Raw genomic sequence first — 23868 nt, 5'->3', positions numbered from 1 at the left:
TGGAAAGCTTATTACCAAATCGGTCTCACCGAGTTTGTGTAATCGGTCTTACCGAGATTACGTTATGCCTTAACCCTAACCGAGTCAGTCTCACCGAGTTGCATTTCGGTCCCATCGAAAACCCTAATGGTCACATTATTTGCTAAATCGGTCTGACCGAGTTTGGTAGATTGTGTGTAACGGTTAGATTTTGTGTGGAGGCTATATATACCCCTCCACCTCCTCTTCATTCGTGGAGAGAGCCATCAGAATGAACCTACACTTCTAGCATACATTTTCTGAGAGATAACTACCTACTCATGTGTTGAGGCCAAGATATTCCATTCCTACCATATGAATCTTGATCTCTAGCCTTTCGCAATTTGCTTTCCACTCAAATCTTCTCTCCACCAGATCCAAAACCTATGAGAGAGAGTTGAGTGTTGGGGAGACTATCATTTGAAGCACAAGAGCAAGGAGTTCATCATCAACGCACCATTTGTTACTTCTTGGAGAGTGGTGTCTCCTAGATTGGCTAGGTGTCACTTGGGAGCCTCCGACAAGATTATGGAGTTGAACCAAGGAGTTTGTAAGGGCAAGGAGATCGCCTACTTCGTGAAGATATACCGCTAGTGAGGCAAGTCCTTCGTGGGCAATGGCCATGGTGGGATAGACAAGGTTGCTTCTTCGTGGACCCTTCTTGGGTGGAGCCCTCTGTGGACTCGCGCAGCCGTTACCCTTCGTGGGTTGAAGTCTCCATCAACGTGGATGTACGATAGCACCACCTATCAGAACCACGCCAAAAACATCTGTGTCTCCAATTGCGTTTGAATTCTCCAAACCCTTTCCTTTACTTTCTTGCAAGTTGCATGCTTTACTTTCCGCTGCTCATATACTCTTTGCATGCTTTCTTGATATGTATTGTGATTGTTGAAATTGTGCTTAAACTCCACTTAAACCCAAAGAATCTTTAAAACTGCAACTTTGGTACTTAGTATCTAATCACCCCCCCCTCTAGACACCTCTTCTCAAGGTCCTACAAGTGGTATCCGAGCTTTGGTCTCCATTGCTTTGGTTTAATCACCATTGGAGGAAGATGGATGAGTCTACTATTGGGAGTATTAGACATAGAGTGCCTATTCTTGATGGGGAGTACTTTCATGAGTGGAAAAATGAGATGCTTGTTATTTTTCAATCAATATTATTTTAACAAGTACATTGCTAGCCCTTGTGCACCTTATGTTGATCCTATGCATCCTACCCATGATGAGTCAATTGACATGATTAGGAATCTTAGAACTGCCGATCTTATCATTAGAGGATTGCCTAGAAACTTGCTTGGTTGTTTGCCTACCTTTAAGTGTGCCTACACCATATGGAAATTTCTTGAGGAACGATTTCCAGATTATTCCTTGAAAAATCTTGATGAAGTTCTCCATAAGTCTATTGCCTTGAGTAAGATGAATACTAGTGATCCTATGTTTGGTGATCGTCTATTTGAGCTTACAAATCTTATGCGCACCAAAGGAAATGTTGGTATTATTAGTGACATTATTTCCGAAGCTATAAAAATTCATAAGCAAGATTATCAAACTCATTCTAATGAATCACCCTCTCTAGGACTTGATCCACCACATGACGATGTTGAACATGGATACTATGATGAGGATGATGAGAGTGACTTCGATCTTGATGATGCAATGAGACACTTTGGTCTTATGGCAAATCTTCGGGGATATATGTCAGGAGGAAAGGAATGGGTTCTTGATAGTGGATGTACCGATCACATGACCGGAGGTAAAGACATGTTCCGTGAGCTTGCTGATAATGATAGTCCTCGAAAGTATGTCACTTTCGGTGACAACTCAAAGGGTAAGGTGGTTGGCCTCGGTAAGGTGGCCATATCACATGATAGCTCCATACAAAATGTCATGCTCGTTGAATCTCTTGGTTACAACTTACTTTTAGTATCTAGACTTGCTGATTTCGGTTTCAATGTTCTATTTACTAAAGTAGATTGCCAAGTGTTTCGTCGAGATAATCATAAAATGGTCTTTACCGATGTGCGTAGAGGTGATCTATACATTGTTGATTTCACTAAAAAGGCTCAACCTAAAACTTGCTTCATTGCTAAATCTTCAAAAGGTTGGTTATGGCATAGACGACTTGGCCATGTTGGTATGCGAAACCTTGACAAGCTTATTAAAGGAAATCATATCCTTGGAGTTAACGATGTCATATTTGATAAGGATAGACTTTGCAGCGCTTGTCAGGCAGGTAAACAGGTTGGAGGAAGGCATCCCGTGAAGAACATCATGACTACAAGGAGGCCACTCGAGCTACTTCACATGGATCTTTTTGGTCCCAACTCCTACAAGAGTCTCGGTGGAAATTCTTTTGGTCTAGTTATAATTGATGATTTTTCCAGATTTACGTGGGTGTTCTTTCTCGATGATAAATCGCAGGTCCAAAAGATCTTCAAAACCTTCGCTAGGAAGGCCCAAAATCAATTTGAAGTGAAGATCAAGAAGGTTCGCGGCGACAACAGAACGGAGTTCAAGAACGCAAATGTGGACACCTTTCTTGACGAAGAAGGGATTTCACACGAGTTCTTGGCTACGTACACACCTCAACAAAACGGAGTTGTTGAGAGGAAGAACCGGACGCTCATCGAAATCGCGAGAACGATGCTTGATGAGTACAAGATGCCGAAGCACTTTTGGGCAGAAGCGGTTGAGACAGCTTGTCATGCAACAAATCGCTTGTATCTTCACAAGCTACTCGGCAAGAGGGCATACGAGCTCCTCACCGGTAACAAACCCCAAGTTGGATACTTTTGAGTATTCGGCTGAAAGTGCTACATTCTTGATAAGCATCATCGCTCTAAATTTGCTCCTAAGTCTCATGAAGGTTTCCCACTAGGTTATGGCTCAAACTCTCACACTTACCGTGTCTACAACAATTTCACCCGAAAGGTTGAAGAGACAGTAGATGTGAAGTTTGATGAATCTAACGGCTCGTAAGTAGAGCAATTGCCAATTGATGTAGGTGACAAAGATCCTTCGGAAGCAATTCAAGACTTGTCTATTGCCAAGGTTCGCCCAACGGAGGTGGAGGAGAGTACCTCGTCCGTCCAAGGGGAAGCTTCAACTTCACAACAAGGTGAACCAAGAGTTGATACAGAAGCATCCACAAGCGGGACACACCAAGATGAAGAAAATGAGGAAGTGCATCAAGATGAACGTCAACAACCTCATTCTCCACCACGACAAGAGAACGACAATGCCAACAATGAGGAAGGCCAAGAAGAAGAAGAACAAGATGAAGAAGATGTTCAACGAAGACCCAAACAAAATCTTTCACGAGTTCGACCAAGAATTGCTAAAGATCATCCCATCGAGCAAATCTACAATGACATTGAAACCGGGAGAATCGCTCGCTCTAAAACTCGTTTAGCTAACTTTTGTGAAAACTATTCTTTCATCTCTAGCATTGAACCTATGAAGGTCGAAGAAGCATTGGAAGATCCGGATTGGATAAATGATATGCATGAAGAGCTACACAACTTTGAGAGGAACCAAGTTTGGACATTGGTTGAGAAGCCCGACAACAACCACAACGTCATCGGTACCAAATGGGTGTTTCGCAACAAGCAAGATGAAGATGGACAAGTAGTTCACAACAAAGCACGTCTCGTCGCCCAAGGCTACACACAAGTCGAAGGTATAGACTATGGTGAGACTTACGCTCCCGTTGCTAGACTTGAGTCCATTCGCATCTTACTTGCCTATGCTAATCATCATGATATCACCTTATACCAAATGGACATTAAAAGTGCTTTTCTAAATGGTGAAATAGAGGAGGAAGTTTATGTTAAGCAACCTCTCGGCTTTGTCAATCCTAAGAAACCCAATCATGTTTACAAACTTCACAAAGCTCTTTATGGTCTTAAACAAGCTCCTAGAGCTTGGTATAAATGCTTGACCAAGATTCTTATTGAAAAAGGCTTTGAAATTGGGAAAATTGATTCCACTCTTTTTACTAAAAGGGTTAATGGAGAACTATTTGTGTGCCAAATTTATGTTGATGGTATCATATTTGGTTCAACTAACCCTCATTTTAGTGAAAAGTTTGGGAAGCTAATGTCGCAGAAGTTTGAGATATCCATGATGAGTGAACTCAAATTCTTCCTTGGGCTACAAATCAAGCAAACTAAGGAAGGTACCTTTGTTTCTCAAACGAAGTACACCAAGGACTTGTTCAAGAAGTTCAATATGCAAGAATGCAAAGGTATGTCTACACCCATGCCTACTAGTGGACATAATGACTTGACCAAAGATGGTGAACCGGTTGATCAAAAGGTTTAGCGCTCTATGATCGGTTCATTGTTATATCTATGTGCTTCACGTCCCGATATCATGCTAAGTGTGTGCATGTGTGCACGATATCAAGCTGCTCCTAAGGAATGTCATCTTAAGGCCATGAAAAGGATAGTGAGATACTTAATTCATACACCAAATTTTGGCATTTGGTATCCTAAGAGGGTCTCTTTCGATCTTGTTGGCTATTCCGACTCGGACTATGCCGGAGACAAGGTTGACAGAAAGTCCACTTCTGGTACTTGTCAATTTCTTGGTAGATCTCTTGTGTCTTGGTCCTCCAAGAAACAAAACTCGGTATCTTTGTCCACTGCCGAAGCTGAATATATTGCCGCTGGTTCATGTTGTGCTCAATTACTTTGGATGACCCAAACTCTTAAGGATTATGGGATATATGTGAGACATGTTCCATTACTCTGTGACAATGAAAGTGCTATTAAAATTGGTCATAATCCTGTGCAACATTCTCGAACTAAGCATATTGAAGTTCGTCATCATTTCATTCGAGATCATGTTGCTAAGGGTGACATTGATCTTAAGCATGTTCGCACCGAAAAGCAATTAGCGGATATATTCACTAAACCTATTGATGAGAAAGTGTTTTGCAGGTTAAGAGGAGAATTGAACATCATTGATGCTTCAAACTTGGAGTAGAAACTCCATTCGATGCATGCAAGACATGAGCTTATGACCAATCCTTGATATTTCTATTATGATGAAAATCTTATGTCTTGGAGATATTTGTATCTTGCATGTTATCTAACCCATGTAGGTATTTGGTGGAATCAAACTCCATGAGATTGTAACCTACTCATATCTTGAGCAATCTCTACATCACCAAGTCTCTACACTATGGTGGTTGAAGACAAGGAAGCACGGAACCTCACAAACATATCCTTTGACAAATTCTATGTTGAGCTTCATGATTGTCATTTTTGGATACACAAGTGCTCTTCCTTGCAAGAACTAACCCATGTAGGTAGATGGACTGAAATTCCAAGTGGTGCTCCAAATACTTGATGAGCTACATCAACCTTGAGCAACCCACACAAGTTCAACTACATGGACTACACCACCAACCAAGGTATGTAATTCCATCTTAGAGAAGCTTTACTCCAAGTCATGAGCTAAAGCAACTCGACAAGATGTGAATACATCAAGATGCTTAAACGAAAAATGGCAACCCCATTTTGAGCTTAAACGATGAGTATGACCTATGATCAAGCGATCTCACTTGACTCCCAAGTCAATATACTCTAACATAGGTGACTTTGTCGCCGACCATCTCTAGATGAAGTTCTCTTGTTTTCTTTTCTGTGTTTTTGCATTTGTCTCATGCATATTTGTTTCCCCTTTCAAAAAAAACTTCATCTAGATTTCTTTCTTTCTGTTTGTTCTGCATTTCTACATTCCAATTCACTGCACATCTTTCAGTAAATTCCTTGCAAATCTTTGTGAGATCTTACTAGTCTAGTGAGCTGAGGTGACAAGTGTTTTCCCTGCAATGAACTCGGTTCCACCGATTTGTTATTTTCGGCCCAACCAAATCCTTTCGGTCCAACCGAAGCAACTCACTCGGTGCCACCAATTTCATAACAGGAAAAACAGTTTGCCACATCATTTTGTGTTTCTTCTGATCCAGCTCCACTCAATGAATCTTGTCCTCTACAAGCATCACATTTTTATCATTGCTTTGTTCTGTGTCTCAAGGACCAAACCCATTCGACAGATTCCAGAAGACCCTTCTTGGAAATTGATGTCAAAGGGGGAGAGAGAGAACATCAAAGCTTATCATCTGAAGAGAGAGAGACCTAAGGGGGAGAGAGACCCTCAAAAGGAGAGAGAAATCTCCAGGGGGAGAGGATACTTAAGTAGAAAGTATTTCTCAAGGATCCCAGATGCTTGGTGTTCAAGAGGAGAGATGTCCACATGTCTTCTTGAGGGGAGAGACATATTCATATGTTCTGTTGTGCTTATTTGCATTAGCATACATTAGCTCTGAACATTAGCTCTGATCATCATTCATATCTTTCAGCTCTGTTTTCTTTCAGCTCTGATTTTCTGTTCCCTATCTTCTCCCAGTATCCCATGTTAGATTCAGGGGGAGCAAGACATCTAAGGGAAAGAGATCATTTTAAATTCATGGCATATCTTTACTCTTGGGGACATGTCTAATTCAATTTGGTACCTAGTACTCACTCTCTACATGTCATCCCAGTCTTGGTATTCTTGTGGTTTCTTCTGTTTACTCTGGCCAGTAGATGTATTTGTGTTATCTAACCTTGTTTACACAGGTTCATTTCATCCTAAGACAACTCAAGACTACAAGGTAAGTATATGCATCACAATCATGTGTATGAGGAATTCTTGCTGATGTACATATTGTTTGCAAGAAGAACTCATGAGCATGAAGGTATTTTCTTCAACATTCTTTGCTCTGATGCATATGGCCAAGATACATGTAACACATTGCCTGCTCTATCATGTTTATGCTCTCACATGCTTCTACATTCCATATTCACATGATTGCATACATGTAGGGGGAGCCTATGTTTGTTACATGTCTTTCCAAAGCTTTACTTGCTATTCCTTATATATTTATCTAAAGCTTTGATGTATGTTGCCATCAATTACCAAAAAGGGGGAGATTGAAAGCACAAGTGCTCCCTAGGTGGTTTTGGGAATTAATGTCAACATATCTCTTGTTGGACTAACACTTCTATCTAGCATGTTTCAGATAAGTTCAACAATGGAGTGGCATGGACTAAAGGATGTGGGAACTCCTTCAAGATGCTAAGGACAAAGGATTGGCTCAAGCTTCAAGCTCTAGACCCTTCATTTTACATTTTAGTGGTCCAAGATCACATTGAGTCTATAGGAAAAGCCAATACTATGAAGGAGGGATGAGGTGTTGCTTAATGAGCCTCTTGCTTCATGTGCTTAGTGATATGCTCCAAAACCCTCAACTACTTTCCCACTTCCACAAATTATCTAAACCCAAAGCCAAAATCGGTCACACCGAAACTTCCTATCCGGCACCACCGATTCCAAAAGTCATAGCCACTGCCACAAACCCTAAGCAAATCGGTCTTACCGATAGGGATCTCGGTTTCACCGAGATGGGATTGTAATCTCTCTATGTATGTCCATTATCAAATCGGTCTCACCGAGTTTGAGAAATCGGTACTACCGAGATTACAATGCAAACTCTCTGGAAAACTTATTACCAAATCGGTCTCACCGAGTTTGTGTAATCGGTCCCCCCGAGTTTGCCTGACCAACTCTCTGGAAAGCTTATTACCAAATCGGTCTCATCAAGTTTGTGTAATCGGTCTTACCGAGATTACGTTATGCCCTAACCCTAACCGAGTCGGTCTCACCGAGTTGCATTTCGGTCCCACCGAAAACCCTAACGGTCACATTATTTGCTAAATCGGTCTGAACGAGTTTAACAATTCGGTCCCATCGAGTTTGGTAGATTGTGTGTAACGGTTAGATTTTGTGTGGAGGCTATATATACCCCCCCACCTCTTCTTCATTCGTGGAGAGAGCCATCAGAATGAACCTACACTTCCAGCATACATTTTCTAAGAGAGAACTACCTACTCATGTGTTGAGGCCAAGATATTCCATTCCTACCATATGAATCTTGATCTCTAGCCTTTCCCAAGTTGCTTTCCACTCAAATCTTCTCTCCACCAGATCCAAAACCTATGAGAGAGAGTTGAGTGTTGGGGAGACTATCATTTGAAGCACAAGAGCAAGGAGTTCATCATCAGCGCACCATTTGTTACTTCTTGGAGAGTGGTGTCTCCTAGATTGGCTAGGTGTCACTTGGGAGCCTCCGACAAGATTGTGGAGTTGAACCAAGGAGTTTGTAAGGGCAAGGAGATCGCCTACTTCATGAAGATCTACCGCTAGTGAGGCAAGTCCTTCATGGGCGACAGCCATGGTGGGATATGCAAGGTTGCTTCTTCGTGGACCCTTCTTGGGTGGAGCCCTCCATGGACTCGCGCAGCCGTTACCCTTCGTGGATTGAAGTCTCCATCTACGTGGATGTGCGATAGCACCACCTATCGGAACCACGCCAAAAACATCCGTGTCTCCAATTGCGTTTGAATTCTCCAAACCCTTCCCTTTACTTTCTTGCAAGTTGCATGCTTTACTTTCCGCTGCTCATATACTCTTTGCATGCTTGCTTGATATGTATTGTGATTGTTGAAGTTGTGCTTAAACTCCACTTAAACCCAAAGAATCTTAAAAACTGCAACTTTGGTACTTAGTGTCTAATCATCCCCCCCCCCTCTAGACACCTCTTCTCAAGGTCCTACAGTTGCACCAAAGAGTGAAATGCATTGATCGGGGAGTTGTTAATTTTGACAAAGGATGTGGGGGTCATCTCATGTGTAACGGGTATCGATAGGTTTCTTCGGATATTATCTCATCTCTAGAGCTCACAAACATCCGGGTGAAATAGATAAAAAGGTATCTTTTGCAAACAAAAGCGTTCAACTGTTCAACCTGCATCCAAAACTTGTGAAGAAATAACACTTATTGTGCTTTGCAAGTAATGATCTTTAAGAATTAGTTTTTGAGTATCGATTGTTATACATGTTGACTACAGATGACATGGCACTTTCTTATAGTCAACAGTTGGCTATACTATTAGGTAATATTAACCATGCCCTTATACACCTAGACGTAGGGATTAAATCAGGATGACTTGCAAGGGGGCAGAGGAGATGTAAGAAATGGTTCATCATAAGTCTTTCACCAGTACTGTAGTAAAAATTCATACATGGAAGATTCTAGACTAAACCATAAACGGATACACTTTTATTCATGCGCGATACTCCAATAGAGCAAGATCCTGCATGGAAGTCTCTACATGCTTAGACAGCGGATTACATTGAGCGAAGACTAATGATCAACATTTAACTTGATAATGCATATTTTTTAGAAGAACAAGGAGGCTCCTCCCCGGTTCCATTATCAAATGAAACCCAAAGTGTCTTACATCAGCTCACTGAGAGGAGCAGTTCAAAGGAAGGACTGCGGCGAAAGCCACTCAAGTTTAGCGACAAGCTTACAGAATCAAAAGCGGCAAAGACACGGGCCATAAGCACCCACACACACACACTACATGTTTTCTAAGTGCACTTGATAATGCGTATGTCCAGGTGAACCTCCTTGGAGTCCCCGTGCACCACGTCGATGGGTAAAGGATGGAACGGATGCCATGGGTTTTCCAAGTCCACATTGGCGGGATAGTCCTAGCTCCCCAGAGTCCAAGTCCGTCTGATGAGGCCGGTGTCGCCGCCCACGCGACCCGGAGGGGTAGTAACATTGACCACGCACCCGTACATCTGCCTCGTGTCAGTGTCAGCGTCAGTGGCGACGCCCCTGACACACATTACAGAGACGGGGCGGCGGCCTGCGCGGGCCTCGCCGGTGCCCACGATCAAGAGGAAGATGATGCCGTCCTCCTCCGAGACTAGCAGGCGGCGGTGATCCTCCAGCGACTCCGGCATGGTGAATCGGTAGCACGTGTCGTACTTGATGTTCTCCGCCAAGGGCCAGCAGTGACCGCTGCACGCATCTATGAGGTGATGCACCATGTCCGCTGGCGAGCCACAAAACGGCATCGGGCACTCATAGTAGTGGACGAAGGGCTCCTTGGAGGCATCTACCGGGCCGTCCATGAAACGGGAGTGGCTATAGGGGACGTTGCGCCAGTTGAATATATGAGCAAGTTACTACGATATTTAATCCGAATAAGCACAAAATAAATCATGATGGCTATAACAGAGATGAAACTAATCATGTGGACTAGCATAGTAGTAGGATACAGAGTAGAAACATGAATTCTACCACAATTTCGAACAGAAAGGATAGAAACACATACGATGCAACAGGAGCAGCACCGTTGGTGTTGAGGTTGTCGCCCATGTCATTGAGGAAGAGGTTGCCGAGGTCGGGGAAGAAGTCGTCGTTGGTGAAGTCGTGGCTGCCAGCAGTCGCGAGAGTGCGCTCCCCAGATTTCAACAGCGCCCGCCGAATGGAGCGCAGGAGGGAGTGGCTGTAGGGGACGTTGCGGCCGCCGAATGGAGCGCAGGAGTAGCACACGAAGCAGTAGATGGTGTCCTTACTAGTACTCCCTAGTCTCTATCTATCTATATCTATATATATCTACTCTTATAGAAAACCGAGTTGGTGATGATGGTATGCCTTCCATCTTGTAATATAGACCGTCCAATCTATATCTGACGGATAGAAAGCCAACTATGACAATTTTACAAAAGATACCCGCACCTCTCTCCACATTTACAGATAAGGCCTTGCCTCGTTCATCCTTATATCCCACAACCTCGTGCTCCTCCCTATGTCTCTATCTCTACTACTCTCTTTTTTATTTATGACAAATTGAATAGTGTTGCGCCGTCCGCTGCACGCCCGGCTGAACACGCCTCCTCGCCTCCATCATCACCAACTCAGTCTTTTATAGGAGTAGGAGTAGAGAAAAAACCGAGTTGGTGATGATGGTGTGCTGTGCAATGCACGGGCATCTTGCTATTTTTTTTGCATATAAGTCCAAACACCACATAGACACGGTCTTTGAGCACGGTTCATAGTCGTTCCACGCTCGGGCATTGAAGTTTGTAACTATTTTAGATTAGAATATACTACTCCTCCGGTGCTAGTAGTAGAGCAGAGTCCTACTCTACTAATCTACTCTAGCAAGCTAGGGCATAGTACTGTAGTAGGTACTATAGGGAGTACCAGTACTGTGATCACTCAAGCAAGTTGTCTGGCATCGATATGACCCTACGCTTCTGGTATGTGTCGCGTAAGTCAAGCGGCGTGCTGTAGTCATCATCACCTGTCTACTTCCCGTAGCACATATTCGCTTCTCCATCTTTGTCCGCACATAATCTCGTCCAAGCTTCCATCCCCGCTAAGGCGCCTCCCCCCTCGTCCTAAACCCAAGCACTAACAATGGCAGAACCGAGCAGCGTCCGCCGAAAGAGTGGCTGGAATTCGCTCCCCACAGAGGTAATCAAGCTCATTGTTTTGCGTGTGGACAATCTCAGTACCATGCCGCTCGCCGCGTTCTCGTTGGGGCTGTACCGTTTACTCAAAGCCCTCAGGCCGGAGCTTTTTAAGCCAGCTCCTTGCTTGCTGATGCCACCTGGTCTTCAGAAACGACGTGTCACGCAGCATAACGATCGTAGGGTGGCGAGCATCAACCCCCTTCACTATGATCCGATCCCCGTCAGCCTCAGCTACATTAATGGTATGTACTGGGTCGGCATGAACACGTCTTGGATGGTGCTCGTCGACGGTCGCGGCAGCTGGATGCTCGTGGAGGTCTACACCCGGCGATTCATCCCCCTTCCTTCAATTAACACTGCACTGCTTTGGCACCGCGGCCCAGAATACTCGGAATCTTACAGTAGCCAACATGATACCAAGTTTGATTTGCTCAAGGTTGTAATCTGCCAAGTGCCCACAAGATCTGTGAATTATAAAGATTTCAGGCTAATTGCATTCTTCAACCGCGATCTCACCTATCTGACAGGTCACTGCGATAAGTGCATAAATCTGCACGTCCATCGCAGGATCATACATCCTCCATGGTTCTCTAATGCCATTGAACACAAGGGCTTCATTTACACTGTCGACTCCTTCTATGGCTGGACGTATTGCTGGCCTACTCCAGTCATCGCTACAAACGGGTGTTACAGCAGTATGTTACTTTCCTATGATATCATGATGGCTTGCTTATATTACTGTCAACATTAACTAAAAAAATATTCATGCTCATAACATGCTGTTCTTAAGATTGACTAAATCAAGAGCCCTTTTTTATTTGACTCCAACTTGATATGATGTTGTAGGCCGCCTGGTGTCCCTACCCTTCCTAATCCCAGAACCTTTCAAAGAAAAGCGGCATGGCAGTTGCAGGTGGTTCCTAGCTTGATCAGACGATGGTGAAAGATTAATGATCGTTCGCACGTACCAGACATGTTGTTTCGCGGAATACAATCACAATCACTGCAAGGTCTTTGAGCAGGATCCCGGCTTCTCTGGGCCTTCAGGAATTTTTGACTGGAGGCTGGTAAGTAGCCTTGGTACACGCTCTTTGTTTGTCGGACTGAATTATCCGATTAACCAGGAGATAACTGACGGCAAGGATCATGATGGCAGTGCGGTTTCGTTCATCACGCAAAACTATGTGTACACAGCGTACCATGCGTCTCTGCATGCACCATACCCTGATATGTGCCGCCACGCTCTGCAGCCCAAAGTAGGAGAGAGGGTCGCAAGTATCAGACTTCTACCTGCTGGCTGGAGTTTCCCCCGTCAGGCACCCATCTGGTTCAAGCCGTCAGCCAATCTCCACAGCTTAATAAATAGTAACGTCTAACTGAGCCAGTTAGTTAGATGCGTACACTTGGTGTAGTAGGATCTTTATTTAGTTTGATGCATACACTTGTTCTTTTTTGGTAGCCCTTTTGTAATGATGGCTGATGTTTGGTTTGGAAGAGAGAGCACTCTTCTGGCCTGCTTACTGCTTCTATTGCACCCCCAAGCCTGGTTGTTATTGCTGCTGTTTTCAATGTACAATCAGTAGTATATTTCGTCTGTTGGTTATAAATGTGTTGTTAGAATGACAAACACAATGTTTTGGAAGTCGTTGCATGGTTCGATCCTTTAGTGCCCCGTACCGTACGTAGCTCATACTATTTTTCGTATGGAACACATTTTCCACTTGTTGATAACATGCAGCCCACTGATGAAGGCCCAATAGAGAAGCCCATAATTAACTGGAAGGGAGGCTCTCACATGAATCCGGCCCAGGTACATGCTCATGGCCCCCTAAACATAAATAAGTAAATAAATAAATAAAGCTAAATGCTCATGCACTAGTTCTTTGGGAAAATAGGTAGCCCAGTATTTCTTTTTGAAGAATACCCAAGCTAGGCCTATTTGTTTTCTCCAAATTACTGGGCTGCAAATCTTTCAAGACGAGGAGGGATGCATTTCGTCCTAGCCAAAGAGTATGGTCAATGTCTGTTAAAAGTAATATCAAAAGGGGTTGAAAATTCCAAAAAAAATTATAGCAAATGGGATATTAGTTTTGTTTTTGTTCTTCACTGATATCTTATACGTATTTCATTGGATTTAACATGACATAGTACTAATTTAGTTTACATTTGTTTTAGTATGGCTATTAATTTTTGGATTAAGAATATTTCGTTCCCCAGCAAAAATTTGCAAAATTTCAAAATTTCCCACATATTTAGTTAATTTTTTGACCCTGGTACTGACCAGAAAATGGCCGGCAATTCGAAAAATGGAAAACGGGCTGCAATAAATTCCATATGAATTAGAAAATGAGTAAAAATTATAAAAATATTAGCAAATGGGTTGTACACACCACAGATTTCGAGGCTGGCTTGTTTACGCAAGGCTTTGTCAGTGAACACACGATTCTAGCAGCAGTGACTGTTCGATGTCCATCCAACGGCCGGCATGCTTCTTCAATCTCTGATCTTCCTGCTCCAGCCGCCTAAACTAGCGCCGGCGGGACTGCCTGCTCCCTCCTCTTGTGGCCCGCTGTGATGCCGCGCAGGCTTCCCCGGCCCACCCTACTCCCTCCACTGGCCTGGCCGCACGCAATCAACTGCCTCCTTATTACGCAAAAAAATGGTTCCTCCCACTAACATCTGGGGCACACCGGTTGGGAGGATGACCTGTGGGCCTACTACGTTGGCACGTATGCAGGGCTTGTCAACTTAGTCAACAGACGATTCTAGCAGCAGTGACCGTTGGATTTGAATCGAACGGTCCTGCTGCTTCTTCAATCGCTGCTCTTCTTGCACCAGCCGCCCAAACCAGCGTCGGGGAGACCGCCTACTCCTGCCTCTAGAGACCGGTTGTGCTGCCGTTGAGGCCTCATCGCCCCCTACTACTCCCACTGCTAGCCAGGCCCTGCGGCGACGGCAGCCTCATACCGCAGCCGAACCAGTGAACCCTCGTACTCCTCTCCGCATGGGCATCCACTGCCGCATCTTACCTAGCTCCGTATCGTCCCCTTCCTAGGCCTCGTCGTCGTCCACCGCCTTGGTGCTCTCGGCGCAGCGTGGTCAATGTGGTCAACAACATTCCATCGGAAGAGTACTGTACGTGGAGAGGCTGACAGCTGGGTCCATGGCCACAACCCAGTTTTTTTGAGATTTCCCAAGTAAGTTGCTTTGTCAGGCCTGTTGGGCTGCAAATCTTTCAAGACGAGGCGAGCTTTCATTCGACTGGCCGAGAAAATGGCCCATCAGTAATGAGAAATGGGTTGTACATTTTTAAAACACATCAAACCGGCAATTAGTTTCAAATATCTTTTTTTCATTTCGACATTTTAAATTACATTAATTTTTATGCATGGAGAATTTGTTGGATTTTATATTGATATACATTTATTTTTAAAATCGGTTTGAATGTGAGTCGAAATTTAGGGATTAAAAACAGTTCGGACCGCACCGAAATATGCAAAATTTCGTATAATTTTTTAACCGTGACCAAATATGGGTTGTAATGCTAACAAAAAGAATATGGGCTCCAAAAAACCTTAAGAATTAGCAAATGGGCTATAAATTATTAAAATTAATGGCAGATGGGTTGTATGCTGTTTTCCACAGATTTGAGGCTTTCCTAAAAAAAGGTTGACGCACAAGTAGTGACTGTTGGATGGCCATCCAACGGCCGTCGTGCTTCTTCAATCTCTGCTCTTCCTACTCCAGCCACTCAAACAAGCGCCGGCGGGACTGCGTGCTCCCTCCTCCCTGTGGCCGGCTCTGACAGCTCAGACCCACCAGCTATATCTTCGCACGCAAGGAAGTGCCTCCTTATTACGCACAAAAAAATGAATACTCCCCCTGTTAGCTGGGACCCAGTATAGTGGCAGGCTAACTTGTGGGCCTACTAAGTTGACGGGGACGGAGGGCTTTGTCAACTTAGTCAATATGCACGATTCTAGCTCCAGTGACCATACGATGTCCATCCAACAGCCGTAGTGCTTCTTCAACCTCTGGTCTTCTTGCTCCAGCCGCCCAAACCAGCGCCGGTCGTGCCTCGTGCTCCTGCCTCCCATGGTCAGCTGTGATGCGGCGGAGGCCTCACCACCCCTACTACTCCCACCGCTGGCCAGGCCATCCCTCTACTCACCCACACCCCCTATTATTCTGCGGCGACGACAGCCTCACACCACAGCGAACCAGTGAACCCTCATACTCCTCTACGCGTGGGCATCCACTGTCGCGTCTTCCCCGGCTCTGTGTCATCCCCTTCCTGGGCCTCGCCGTCGTCCACCGCCCTGGTGCTCTTGGCGCGGCGTCGTCAACGTGGTCAAGGAATGGCTTCCATCGGACGTGGACTGTACGTGGAGAGGCTGATAGTTGGGTCCACGACCGCAGCAAGGAAGTGCCTCCTTATTATGCGCAAAATAATTATTCCTCCACCTGACAGCGGGGACCCACCGGACGGGCCACCATATTTCGTGAAAAAAACGTTTCCCCCCTGACTGCTGGGACCCATCAGCTACACCTTCGCACGCAAGGAAGTGCGTCCGGGCAAAAAAAAACAAAACGATTCGCCCCCCTGACTGCTGGGACCCACCAGCTACATCTTCGCACGCAAGGAAGTGCGTCCGGGCAAAAAAAACGATTCACCCCCCTAACTGTTGGGACCCACCAGCTACATCTTCGCACGCAAGGAAGTGCGTCCTGGCAAAAAAACAAAATGATTCGCCCCCTTGACTGCTGGGACCCACCAGCTACATCTTCGCAAGCAAGGAAGTGCTTGACAGTCGGGACCCACCTGGTCTAAGCGTATGTAGCGTTGTCATTCTGGTCGCGAATGTGTACGTACATACTGGTCGATGTAGAGGCGCGCACGTGTCGTAGTAGAGGCGCGCACGTGTCGTAGTAGGGGCACGCACGTAGCATGTACACGCACGTACAGCGGCGAGGGTGCAAGAAAGAAAATACGGCCACATACGTACATACGGGCAGGGTCTCGAATGCCTACTCACGCATACATACATGGCTGGGTCGGAACGGAGAAACACCATCGTCGTCGTGTTCATGGGGAGCCAACCGGCTGGGTCGGAACGGAATGCATGGTCGTGTTCATCGGGAGGGCTTGGACGGAACAAGCGATGGAAACGAGGCCTGGCGTACCGCAAAACGGAGGAAACGACCTTGTGTTGGACCGGCCACGTTCGAAACGGGATCCTGTTGATCAGGAGGGGCCTGGCATACCTCAAAATGGAGGAAATGGACCTCCTATGGTCGAAACGGGAGTCCTGTTGATCGGGAGGGGTGTGGCGTACCGCAAAACGGACAAAACGGACCTCCTACGGTCGAAACGGGGGTCCTGTTGATCGGGAGGGGTGTGGCGTACCGCAAAACGGAGGAAACGGACCTCCTACGGTCAAAAAGGGGGTCCTGTTCATCAGGAGGGGTGTGGCGCACCGCAAAACGGGACACCATGGGATACTGTTCATCTCCACCATCGACCTCCTCCAGCCTCCACGGGCTCCTGTTCATCCAGCCTCCACCGCGCGCTACTCCACCGGCTACTGTTCAACCACCCCTCCAGCGTCTACTGTTCATCCAGCCCTCCACACCACGGGGTCCTGTTCAACCACCCCTCCACCGTCTACTGTTCATCCAGCCCTCCACACCACGGGTTCCTGTTCATCCAGAGGCAATGCCACCACTCATTGTTCATCCAAACCCCCCTCCCCCCCCCCCGCAATGCTCACTGTTCATCCCAGAGGCAGCATCGATCGGATTTAGTTAGCAGCAGTAGCAAAGGAATCGCTCCATCAAGTTCAGTTAACAGCCATCGATCGATCGCTCGGGTTCAGTAACGCGTAGCCTGCAGTGCAATCGCTTGGGTTCAGTTAGAGCCCAACGCCTCATGCGGGTTCAGTTAGAGCCAACACCTCGCACACACGCGCGTTCGTGTACGAAAGAAACACGCATCGCTCGGCCCCCGACCTCCCACCGTAACCGGCAACTCTCCGAAATTTTCCTCCCCCTCGCTTCTACAATGGTTTTTTCCGTCATGGACGGCCCAAAGAATGTCATGCAGCTGCGTCTCCGGCCCTCCCAGGACGAAAAGCCCATTTTCTGTCATGATTTTTTGTCATAGAAGTAGGATCCCACCACATCTATGATGATACCGGGTTTTGTCACAATTATCGTCATAGAAGTGTCATATGTATGATAGAAATTTTTTCGTTCGGCCCAAAATGTCACGGATGTGTCTTTTTTTGTAGTGGTGCCTCAGACAACATTAGGCCCATCCGCTTGCAGTACATGCCTTGCAAGACCCTCCCAAATGAGCTTAATGCAACATTAAGTTCTCTGGCATGGAGCTCTTTGTGCTTGTTAAATATGACTTGCATTTGTGGGGGCAACTGCGATGCACGAAAACAATGGCGTTAGATTCGTAGGGACAGTAGTTTGTAACATGCCAGTGAAATGAAGGTGCAAAAAATATTAAAAAGGAAAAAAAGGAAAAAAATGAGTTGCGAGAAAAAAACCCACCTCTAACTCCTCGATTGTTGGCAATGCATGGAGCCACTCCTCCAAAGAGCCGCACACGTCGTCACCACTCTCTGTGTTAGATGGATGCGGCTCATGCACATGCTCTACGCTACCATTGGTACCCCCTGTACTGGCGTGAGGTGGGCTTTGAGAACGCCCATCTGCTCCCACATGTACATTTGCTTTCATGTGTGAGCTCTCAAGCACATCTGGAGTGTGTGTTGCGCCCCCAATAGCACCCCCTTGGTCGCTGATTTCCGGCAATTCCTTTGTGACATGTTCACTAGGAGCTCCTTAGTGATGTTGATCTACATATGGCATGAACTCAACTACTGCGTACGGTGTACTAGTCCTGAACTGCATTACAAAGACGAGAAAATAGTTAAGAATTGCAACAGACAAATGTCTTCTATATAAAAACAAAAAAGCAAGGTCTTTTAGTTTCAATCACTTACTGGACGCTTCCCAAACCCATCATCGAGGGTGTCCACTGCGACAACAACATAAAAGTCAATTTCATGAACAAAACAAGCTCTAGGAAGCGATTAGTTGATTGTGTGATCAACTAAGCATCCTCTTGGCACATCAAGATGGTCCATGTAAATTATCTGCAAAAAAGACACAAAAAGAAAAGAAAACATCAGCGCCTCAAGAAAAAGATTTGTTGTTGTGGGATAAAAGCAGTGGGATGTTACAGGAATCAAGGGTGTACCAGAAGCATTGGTAAACATCCACCGATGAGAAATTTCCCTCTACCCTCATTCCTCCTATCATGGTATTTTTTAACTTCTCTCATCACATCACACAGGATATGGTCATCCCACTCAAACTCATGGACCATACTCATATCTCGTAGGGTGTAAAGATAATCTAGGGGGACCATGTTTCCTGTCCCAGGAGCTAGGACCAAAGCCAGGCACAGTAATACCCATGACCTCTCGATGGTGTCATCATCATCTGCTTTTGATAAGACAGAAACTACACTGGCTATCGGAGCCCTATCCCCGCCGCGCAGATAAACTTCACGGAAATCAGCTTTGCCCCTCTTCCCGAACTCTATTGGTCTGCTACCAGATGGGACATTGAATATCTTCTTAACCATGTCTTTTGAAAAGTGGATCTCCTTGTGGTCATTAATCCTGCAATTCACAAAAAAATCAGTAGATGTTGCGAGAATAAAGAAAACAGAAGGTGTTATGCAACAGAAAAGAAATACAAAAAAACAAAGATTACATACTTCAGCACACGATTCTTAGGGTCAATGTTCATAATAATGAAATCAAGAAGCTCTTCAGGAGGAGGGACCAAAGGAGATATAAACAACAAATCCCCGAAGCTGGACTTGCTTATTACATCTCTCTTTTTCCCTTTGATGTCATTGGCTATTTCGCGCAGCCGCTTTGCCGACCAACGAGTTTGGAAGATAGGCATTCTGCAAAACAAGGTTTGTAAGAACATTAGCTAGTCCAACTAATTTCATATAAACATGAGCTAAAAAATCATGGAAAAGTATTGGAACAGTAGTTAAAATTTCAGAGAAAGGATATATGTAGTTTCAAAAGCAAAAATTGAGTTCCCTGTGCTATAAGCTAGCAGTACAAACATTCCCTATAGTTTCACAAACATAAGCTACAAACATAACCTACTAAATAGTTTCAGAAACGTAAGTTTCTCTAAAATACAGCTATTGTTTATGAAATTACATATATGTTTCTCTGAAACTACAAACTGGATAGCTGCATGAGCTACAGAAGCTTTGAACTAAAAAGAAATTACATATATGTTTCTCTGAAAAAACAAAATGGATAACTGCATGAGTATTGGAAAAAGTATTGAAACACAGATATGTTTCAGAGAAAAGGAAATGGATAACTGCATGAGTAGTTTCAGAGAAAAGTATTGAAACATGACCTACAATAACTAAATTTCAGAGAAAACATATTTGTAGTTTCAGAAGCAAAAACTAAGTTTCCTGTGCTATAAGCTAGCAGTACAAAAGTTCCTGAAGCATAACCTACACTAATGCATCACTAATTCCTACATAAACTTCTATCTGAACATCAAATTGGCTATAGAAACTTCTCTTTGAACATCAAAATAATGTATCACTAATATTCAAGCCAGAAAGCTACAAAAAACTTTGAGCTGCAAAAATTCAGAGATTACCTACTAGCCAATTTGAGCTATAACAACCTAGAACATCAAAGGACAGGAGAACCTAGAACATTCAGAGATTACCTAATAGCACAGCAAATGGATAGCATACATGGAGCACCTACAGCCAAATTTGAGCTACAAAAATTCCTACAACACATCACTATAACGAGCCAATTTTAGCTACAAAGGAATTAGAAGTTTCTGCAACAAAACAGATCTGAGAAATCCCAATCCCCTGCTACAACTACACATCTATAGTCCAACACCTACATCGGTGGCACCGACGAGGGTGCCTCACTACAACAGAGCACCACTGTGATGAGCCCGCGTAGCCGCCGAGGAGGAGCCGCCGAGCATAGGGGAACCATCTGAGAGCCGACCATAAATGGGGGGAAGGAGCACGCGGCCGTACCTGCTTGTGTCGTCGCCGGCCACCACCGACCCCGACGCAATCGTCGTCGCCACCGCTTTGGATGCGCCCGCGTCACCCCACACCGGACACCGTCGCCACCCGTCGTTGCCCTACCAGATCCCACCACCGCCGCCCTAACAGACACAACAGAGCGGCGGGAGCGGGAGCACTATGAGAGCGTTACAGCTGCATAAATGATTCCTGAAACAGCCGCCCAGTTTCAAAAACGTTTGCGCGTGATGCGGAAGCGAGGAATGCTCTCGTCCGTCTGATCAACACACGATCTGACGGACGCGGAGCCGGCGGACGCGCGAGCATTATCGGTTGGTTGAAGGTAACCTTTTTCCAATAATTATTGCATTAATACCAAATGCCCAAAATAAATACTTATGAGCTCTTAAAAATATTGGTTTGATTTTTATCTCTGTCCAATATTTTCAGAGAGCAACATGAGCATTTTCTTGGACCTTCTTGGAGCAATTTTTATTTGGGTCATTTCGAGAAATGATTCTGAGGGTTTCACAAATCCTCATTTCAAATTTAAATGGAATTTAAACATGATGCACACATGACTAGCTAGTCTAGGTCATACCAGAACTAGGGATGTGACAACTCGCCCCCACTTGAAAGAATCTCGTCCCGAGATTCAGGGGTCAACGGAAAGAAAGTGGGGTACTCCAGTCGAAGACGATCTTCTTGCTCCCAGGTAGCTTCTCTCTCGGAATGATGACACCACTGAACCTTGAGAAACTTGATGTTATGACAACGGGTGACACACTCTGCTTGATCAAGAATGCGAACAGGGTACTCTCGATATGTGAGGTTATCTTGGAGATCAAGCGTTTCGTGGTCCACTCCCTGGATAGGATCCGAGAAGCAACGCCTAAGTTGAGAGACGTGGAAGACATCATGCACTCTGGAAAGATGTGGGGGTAGTTCCAACTGGTAGGCAACCTCTCCTTGTTTAGCGAGAATGCGAAAAGGACCAATGTAACGAGGAGCCAACTTGCCCTTGATAATGTAACGATGGGTACCCTTCAAAGGAGTAACCCGAAGGTAAGCTTTTGTTGGCGTTCTGGGAACGGGGGTACCCAGACTTGCCTGCCTGCGGCCTGCGGCGTGGCTCAAGGAGTGGCCCAGTACGGCCCATCTACATCAACACATGCTCAAGACCCTCGCGAGGGGCCAAGTCTCGCGGGGCGGACGACAGGAGGCTTCCTTAGGCACGGCCTCGTCAGGCTGGCTCGTGAGGAGGCGGAGAGATCAAGGTGGGGTACCTCACGAGGTGCCCGTGACGCAAGCCATGACGACCAAGGCCAGGCGGGCACCGACCTGCGCAGAGTCCTTGTTTCCCCTTGGGTGCAAAGGGGGCAAGCGCAGGCAAGGGTATCAAGCAAAGGCAACCATTTAGGTGCACCAAGACCAAGACCAGCAGGACGGCAGAATGGAGGTCATTGTGGAGCCCAAGCCGGCGTCATCGTTAGGGTCTTTTGGCAGGCGAGGACCAACTTTAGTCAGGATAAGTGTACTAGATGTTCCGCTTCAAAATGGCCAATTGTTGGTGCCCTTCCCGCTCAATATTTGGGAAGAGGCCCGGGGCCTTCGCCTATAAATAGGACTAGCCACCCATAGGGAAGTGAGAGAGATCTGATCGGATCCGCACCCAAGACACACACACACAGAGAGAGAGAGAGAGAGGCGACTGAACCCTCCTAGTAGTTCATCGCACCAACCAAGAACAGACCCTCGCGAGGCTGTTCTTCCCTTGTACTGTTCCTCATCAGCCCCAGAGGCAATCCACACACCACAAACTGGAGTAGGGTATTACACCACAATGGTGGCCTGAACCAGTATAAATCTTGTGTCCCTAGTGTTGTTCTTCATGTAGTTTAGATACTAGCGAGGCGGTGAAACATGGGTAGGCTGAGGGTGTGATCTCCGCGCGCACCCCAGTGTTCGAACCTCAAGGGTCTGCCGGAACCCGAAATTTGACATTTGGCGCGCCAGGTAGGGGTGTGCCAGAATCTGCCTTCTGCCGCCTCGTGTCTTCATTGCCCATCCCATCCATGTCAGACACACGTCGCGCCCGCGCCGAGCGCCGGGACGCTCTCGCCACTCGCGTCGCCCAGACGGCCCCCATCGGCGGGCGCCCCCGTTGTTCCCCGTCGCCTGCCATCAACGCCGCCACCGGCCCGGCGGGGAACGAACAGCAGGCGCCGTCCCTGCATCCATCAGTGCGGCGAGAAGGCCGCACCGCCACTCCATCGCTGACTCCGGCCGGCTCATCGTCCCACGCCCGTTGCGCTCCCGCGGACGTGCACGCCGCGCTGCTCCTGGCGCGGGAGCTCCTGCACTATCGTCCCATCGATGACCTCTACGACGAGTGGCTCGCCCGCATCACCGAGCTCATCAGCGTCGCTGGGGGCTCCCCTGCACCATCCCTCTCATTGCACCGTGCACCGCCCTGCGCGGGAGACGAAGCTCCGGGGGCGCGTCAGCCGCCTCCACCTCAAGAAGGCGCCTTGGCTCCAAGGCGCATGGCCCCTGGGCGGAACCCACTCCGTCCGGCGCCAGCACAGCAAGAGAAGAGCTGCCAAGAGATCCCTCGTCCCCAGGAAGCCGCCCGTGTGCTCCCCGCACCGGCTCGGCACGAGCACGCACCTGCTTCGGCGCATCAAGACCCCGCGTTGCACCTAGCCGCAGCGCATAGAGGCCTGCAAGATCAAGCTCTCCGTCACCAAAAGGCTCCCGCGGCCATTGCAGGCTGCCGTGCCTTCTCCGTCGAGCTGCGCAGCGTGTCCTGGCCGGGCAAGTTCAAGCCAGACCTGCACCCGCGCTACGATGGCACGGCTAACCCTGCTGAGTTCCTCCAGCTCTACGAGCTGGGCATCGAAGCCACCAACAGAGACGAGAAGGTCATGGCGAACTGGTTCCCCATGGCGCTCAAGGATGGCGTTCGCACCTGGCTCCTGAACCTGGCTCCTGGCACAATATCCTCCTGGGACGAGATGCACACCCGATTCATCGCCAACTTCCAAGGCACCCGCGACCGGCCCCCGGCCATGAGCGACTTGCGCCGCATCAAGCAGCAGCCGGGGGAGACCCTGAAGAAGTTCATCCAGCGCTTCAACAGCGCTCGCCTTAAGATCCCCAAGGTGTCTGAGGAGGCCATCATCTCAGCCTTCTCCGACAGCGTGCGTGACGTCAAGATGAAGGAGGAGCTCGCGATCCATGAAGACTTGTGCACCTCCCTGGAGCTGTTCAATCTGGCGACCAAGTGCGCAAGGGCTGAGGAAGGGCGCCTGTCCCTCCTCGAGCTGCCAGCTGC

The sequence above is a fragment of the Triticum aestivum genome, chromosome 1B (genome assembly GCF_018294505.1).
Source record: "Triticum aestivum cultivar Chinese Spring chromosome 1B, IWGSC CS RefSeq v2.1, whole genome shotgun sequence".
Classification (NCBI taxonomy): Eukaryota; Viridiplantae; Streptophyta; class Magnoliopsida; order Poales; family Poaceae; genus Triticum; species Triticum aestivum.
The sequence above is the reverse complement of the archived record's forward strand: the minus strand, read 5'-3'. Positions refer to the sequence as shown.